Genomic DNA, 7,162 nt, shown 5'->3' with positions numbered 1-7,162 from the left:
TTCAGTGCAGCTTGGACTTCTTTCTTCAGTACCATCGGGTCTTGATCATATGCTACCTCCTGAAATTGTACGTCGATCAATTCTTGTATAGTGACTATGCGTATTCCTTCCATCTTCATTTGATGCTTCCTGCATCATTTACTATTTTCCCAATAGAATCCTTCAGTATTGAAACTTAAGGCTTGAATTTTCTTTTCAGGTCTTTCAGCTGGAGAAATGCCAAGCATGTTCTTCCCTTCTGGCTTTCTAATGCCAGGTCTTCCCAATGTCATTATAATAGTTTACATTGTCTCTCATAGGGTCGCTATCAGACAGAATTGGCTCAATGGCCATGGCTTGTCTTCTTGAGCTGCCCTTTGAAATCTTCTGTTCAGCTCTTTTACTTCATCATTTATTCCATTTGCTTTAGCTACTCGATGTTCAAAAGCAAGTTTCAGAGTCTCTCCAGTATTTTCTTTCTTTCCTGTCTTTTTAATGGCCTCTTGCTTTCTTCATGTATATTTCCTTGATGTCATTCCACAACTCGTCTGGTTTTCAGTTATTAGTGTTCAGTGCGTAAAATATATTCTTGATATGTTCTCTAAATTCAGGTAGGATGTACTCAAGGTTGTATTTTGGCTCTGAAGGAATTGTTCTAATTTTATTCAGCTTCAACTTGAACTCGCATATGAGCAATTGATGGTCTGTTCCAGTCGGCCCCTGGCCTTGTTCTGATGGATGATATTGAGCTTCTGCATCGTCTCTTTCTACAGATGTAATCGATTTCATTCCTGTGTATTCCATTCAGCGAGGTACACGTGTATAGTTGCCATTTATGTTGTTGAAAAAAGGTATTTGCAATGAAGAAGTCATTGATCTTCCAAAATTCTATCACTGCAATCTCTGGCGTCGTTTCTATCACCAAGGCCATAATTCTTTCTTCATTTCCAACTTACGAATTTCAATCCCCAGTAATTATCAATGCATCTTGCTTGCATGTTTAATCAGTTTCAGACTGTAGACTTTGGTAGAAATCTTCAATTCCTTCATGTAAATTTCTTCAGTGAAACATAGCATATAGAATTAAGAAAAGGAACCCTGGTAAGAGGAGATGTGTTAAGAGCCCCACACTCAGCAAAATGAGAAGAAATTATTAAAAGAAGTTATGCCTCAATTCAGAAGGTCACAGGAGAACCTGGGATATCTGAAATGGTAAATCTCAAGGGTAATGTAACAGTTCCCCTCCAAGGCAACTGTGATGCAGTGAATTACTTAAGTCCTTCTAGCCAGTCTTTGTAACTCCTACCAAATGACTGAGTGGAAGAATGCAAATAAGGTGCTTGTGACCCACCAAAGGATAGGATAGCTTGCTAATAATGCCAATAAAGTGCATGGAATCCTTCTGGGGCTGGGACTATGCAAATATGGTATATGGAGCCCTATCGACGGGATTATCAGTTTTGCCATTCCACCTAGGCTTAAAGGGAAATGAGAGAGGAGCTGTAACATGAAGACAGCAAGAGAAGGTGGTGAAGCAGTACCAAGAGTGATAGCAGCGTGAGAGAGCAGAAAACAAGAGACCAGTATGATATGGTTGCAGTGGGGATTGCTGACCAATGGAGCTAAGAGTTATAACACCTGCTGAGAATTCCCCCAGCAGGGCCTGGTGGCAGAGGGCAAGAAGTTGACCTGAGGAACTGCAACCTGAGTAGTTCCTGTTACTTCCAAGTTGATCGCGATCCCAAGTTGTACCATTACTTCCCTAATAAACCACTTAACTGTAAGTACCTTTCTGTGAGATGTTGCAGCAAATTACTGACCCAAAGATGGGAAGGAGAGTATTGAGGGGAAGGGGAGTAGTTGATGTTAGAAATGATGGAGTGGTACAGCATTGTGTAAAAGTTGGACATTTGAGACATCTTTAACCTCTGCCTCATAGGAACTAGCTTTGTGCTGATCTTTGTAAAAGAAATTATGACTTAACCCCCTCCCATCTCCTATACTCTGCTCCATTCTTGGAGTCCTTGGTTGGAGCCAATGATTAAATGCTGGAATACTAACTAAAAGATTGGTAGTTCAAACCCACCAAGAGATGCCTCACAAGACAGGCCTGGCGATCTGCTTCTGAAAGGTCACAGCCTTGAAAACCCTATGGAGCAGTTCTACTCTGTATACATGTAGTCTCCATGAGTCGGAACTGACAACCACCACTTCCACTCTTAGAGAGTAAGGCTCTTGCTTTGTATTTTATTCTACTTATTCTGGGGATGTTTCTCCTCTTCTGCTCTTCCATCTCTATACTCACTTATTCTCTCAAATGACACATGAAAATGTTTCTGGGGGACAATTCTGTAAGTTGCCTTCCAATGGTTCACTCACTTCAATGACAAAACATTCTTTGATGAGTTCATGGGATCATTCATTTCCTTCCAAATCAATGTATAATTAGTTTTCTGTATGCTGGGAAATATAAAACCATATAAAAACAGTGCTCTCCAATCTAATTTTCTGGGATGATAGAAATAATGGAGATTCCTCTCACTATACTATTTCCAGCTGTATAAGAGACAGAAAGTCTTGCTCATTGTGCTAATTTGCTAGGCACTAGTCACAAATGGCTACTGAACATGTGAAATGTGGCTAGTGCAAATAAACTGATTTTTTTTTAAATTTTAAAATTTAGTCATATAGCTATCAAGTTATTGATAATATACTTGGGTATAAATACTCAGAAAAACTATCAAGTACTTTTAAAATAATTTGAAGGTAAATAGTTGTGGTGCAGCGTAAGGATTTGTTTAAATACTTGATGGATTCTGTCTTAGTTATCTAGTGCTGCTACAGCACAAATACCACAAGTGGATAGCTTTAACAAACAGAAATTTATTTTCTCACAGTTTAGGAGGCTAGAAGTCCGAATTCAGAATGCTGGCTCTAGGGAAAGGATTTCCTTCTCTGTCGGCTCTGGAGGAAGTCCTTGTCTTTTCACCTTCTGCTTCCTGATTCCTTGGAGATCTCCATGAGTCCTGGCATCTATCTTACACCATCTCTCCCCTGCTCACTTGTTTTATCTTTTGTATCTCAAAAGAGGCTGACTCACAAATGACACAGAACAATTTGTGTATGAATCATTGAATGGAAAACTAATGTGCTGTGTAAACTTTCATCTAAACACAAAAAAAATTATAAAAAGATTGACTCAAGATACACTCTACACTAATTCTGCCTCATTAACATAACAAAGACAATACATTCCTAAATGGACTTATAACCGTAAGCATAGAGATTAGAATTTATAACGTATTTTTGGAGGACATAATTTAATCCAAAACATTCCATGCTTTGGCCCTGAAAAATTCATGTCCTTGCCACATTCAAAATGCATTCACCCCATCACATCATCCCAAAAGTCTTAAATCAACTCCAAGTCAAAGTCTCATTTTCTGAATCATCTAAATCAAATATGAGTGAGACTTTAGGTGTATTTCATCCTGAAGCAAAATTCTTCTTCATCTGTGAACCTGTGAAATCTAAAATTCAAGTTATCTGCTTCCAAAGTACAATGGTAGTAGAGGCACAAACTAGAGATTTCCACTACAAATGGGAGGAACTGGAGGGAAAGAAGGTGTAACAGACACCAAGCATGTCCAAAACACAGTAAAACAAATTACATTAGCTCTCAAGGCTTGAAAATACTCCTCTGTTCTCTGAGACCATCTGGTCAATGGCCCCACATCCTGCAGACTCTGAGTGCTAGCCACGCTCTCTGTATTCTGGGTGGGGGTCCCTTGGCCCTGGCCTTTAGCTCCACCCTCCAGGCCCACTGGGACAGCAACTAAGCTCTCTCAGCTGTGGGTGGACTCATTCTCCTAGTCAATTTGAGTGGTGACCCCACCCCCTGGGTCCCAGCAGGCCCCACCCCCTCAGCTCTGGGCAGCAGCACCATCCCCCTGGCATACCTTACTGACAGCCCCACACTCTGGAACTGAATTGGCCAAGATCAGACTCTGAAAAAAGGAATAGAAGAGCCCAAAAATATCAAAAGCAAAATGAAGAACCCCAATACACCAAAAAGTTTGTTCTTTGATAAGACCAGTAAAATACATGTTCTTAATGAGATTGATTAAAATAGAAAGAGGCACACATAAAAAATGCAAGGAATGGGAGAAATGACCCAGAAGAAATCCGCATTTTTCTAGTAGTCAAGCACTTTCACATACATACTTGGGTAGAATTGCTCCATATACCTAAGCTCATCTGCATGCCATTCCTAAAACTACCAATGGGAACTGGACACATAATGACTTACTAATAAACTGGGATATGGCTCACCTTGCCAGAGAATAAATAATGAACTGACAGTTTGGGGACCATCTGGGAAATGGCCCCATCCTCCAGACTCTGGGTGTTGGCCACACCCTCTGGATTCTGGGTGGAGGATCCTCTGTGACAGCAACTCTGCTCCCTTGGTTTTGGGTGGCCCCCTTCTCCTAGTCCATCTAAGTGGCAACCCCATCCTCTCAGCCCCAGAAGGCCCTGTTCTTCAGCTCCTTGGGTATGGGAGCCCCACCCCCTCAGCTCTGGGCAGCAGCCCCATCCCTCTGGCACACCTTAACGGCAGCTCCATACTCCAGAACTGAGTTCGAAAAGATCAGAGTCTCTGAAACTTAGTAGGCTGTGGCCCCACCCTTGAAACCCAGAAGGCCCTCATTCCTATGCTCCTTCCAACAGTTCTGCTGATCTTCAAGCTGCCTCAGGGATGGTCCATTTCTTTTTCTGGAGTACAACAGATGTAGCTCCTTTGGCCTGTATCCTGTCTGCAGAATTCCAACAGGCAGACCACATTCTTTCGTTTTGTTCTCTGTTCCCTTCCATCTAAGCTATGGGTTTTCTGCTGTGGTAGTTGGTTAGATCCATCAGTCACAGGCTAAATCTCTTTAACAAAATATTGCGTAGCCACGTCCTTGGTGAACATTCTAGGACACGTGTCCTTAGTTTGTATAACAAAATTTCCATCAGTCAGGCTAAATCTCTTTAACAATAAGGATTATCTAGTCCCATCCTTGTTGAACATTCTAGGACATGTGTACAACAGAATTTTCCAAATCTTTAAGTTCTGTTTTCATTTTGCACAGTTCATTTTTAAGTCCATCTCTTTTCTCTTGCATTTTACTATAAGCAGCAGCTAGGAGAAACCACACAGCACCTTTAAGATCTTGCTTAGAAATGTCGGCAGCCAGATATCCAAGTTGATCACTTACAAGTTCTACCTTCCACCAAATACTTGAACATTATTCAGGCAAGTTCTTTGCTACTGCATTAAACACTGCTCTTCCTCCATTGTCCAATCACATGTTCATCATTTTCTTTTAAAGCCTCACCAGAAGCACATTTAATGTCCACATATCTAGCAACACTCTGTTGCTGGTGCCATATGTATTCTGTAAGATGACAGAGACTTTGTCTACAGCTCTCCTCACTTCTTTCTGAGCCCTCACCAGAATTGCCACTGACATCAATAATTCTACCAATGGTCTCTTCAAGGTAATCTAGGCTTTTTACTATTAAGCACCTTAAAACTCTTCCAGCCTCTACCCATTTCCCAATTCCAAAACTGAATCCACATTTTAGGTATCTGTTAGAGCAGCACCCTCATTTCTCGGTACCAAATTCTTTGTTATGTCATGCTGCTATAACAGAAATACAAGTGGACAGCTTTAGCAGACATTTATTTTCTCACAATTTAGGAGGCTATAGGTCCAAATTCAGAGCTTCAGCTCTACGGAAAGGTTTTCTCTGTTGGCTCTGGAGGAAGGTCTTCGTCTCTTAAGCTTCTGCTTCCTTGGAGATCTCCATGTGTCTTGGCAGTTACCTTACAGCATCTCTCTTTCCGCTAGCTTGTTTAATCTTTTATATCTCAAAATAGGTTGACTCCAGATACATCCTACACTAATCCTGCCTCATTAACATAACGAAGACAATCTATTCCCAAATATGATTATAACCACAGGCACAGACGTTAGGATACACAACACATATTTTGGGGGGACTTAATTCAATCCATAACAGATAAAAATCTGGATCAGCAAAAAGCTGGATCCTACGAGGAAGTCAGACATACCTCTGCTCTCCAACTTCTTCGCCATTTCTGATACCTGCAATTCTACTTATAGCACTCCCTACTTCTCTGCTTAGTTTGCTAATTCATTGCAATTGCCACACAAAACTTAAGAACCATACTTACAGTTATGGGTTTTATTAGGGAGATAACAGACTACAGCTTGGAATCAGGATCAACTTAAAAGAATACAACTAGAATGCAACTGGTCAGTCTGGACAGCTTTATTGCAGGGTAACCCTTGGAGCAAAAATGCTCCCTGATGATGCAGTTCTAGATAAGGACCTCAAACAGTTCTCTGCTCTCAAAGCCTCTCTGCTATCTGGCTGCTTCACCAATGGGTCTCCACCACTGGCCTCTGCTGCTAACTGGCCCAGCTCACAATCAGTACAGCAGTCTGCTCAGCTGTCTCAGCCGGTGCTCTAACAAAGTGGGAGGACTCACACTACCTGATTTTAGAACCTATTATACTGCCACAGTAGTCAAAACAGCCTGGTACTGGTACAAAAACAGATACACAGACCAATGAACAAAACTGAGAACCCAGACATAAATTTATCCACCTATGAGCAGCTGATACTTGACAAAGGCCCAAAGTCTGTTAACTGGGAAAAAGACAGTCTCTTTAACAAATGGTGCTGACATAACTGGATATCCAACTGCAAAAAAATGAAACAAGATCATACCTCACACCATGCACAAAAAATAACTCAAAATTTTGATCAAAGACCTAAATATAAAATAGAAAACGATAAAGATCATGGAAGAAAAAATAGGGACAATGCTAGGAGCCCTAATACATTGCATAAACACAATACAAACTATAAGTAACAATGCACAAGCACCAGAACAGACTAGATAAATGGGCACTCCTAAAAATCAAACACTTATGCTCATCAAAAGACTTCACCAAGAGTCAAAAGACAACCTACAGATTGGGAAAAAAATTTTGGCTACGACAAATCCAATCAGTGTCTATCTCTAAAATCTACAAGATACTGTAAAACCTCAACAACAACCCAATTAAAAAATGGGCAAAGGATATGAACAGGTACTTCACCAAAG

The sequence above is a fragment of the Trichechus manatus genome, unplaced genomic scaffold, assembly GCF_000243295.1.
Source record: "Trichechus manatus latirostris isolate Lorelei unplaced genomic scaffold, TriManLat1.0 scaffold00087, whole genome shotgun sequence".
Lineage (NCBI taxonomy): Eukaryota > Metazoa > Chordata > Mammalia > Sirenia > Trichechidae > Trichechus > Trichechus manatus.
The sequence above is the reverse complement of the archived record's forward strand: the minus strand, read 5'-3'. Positions refer to the sequence as shown.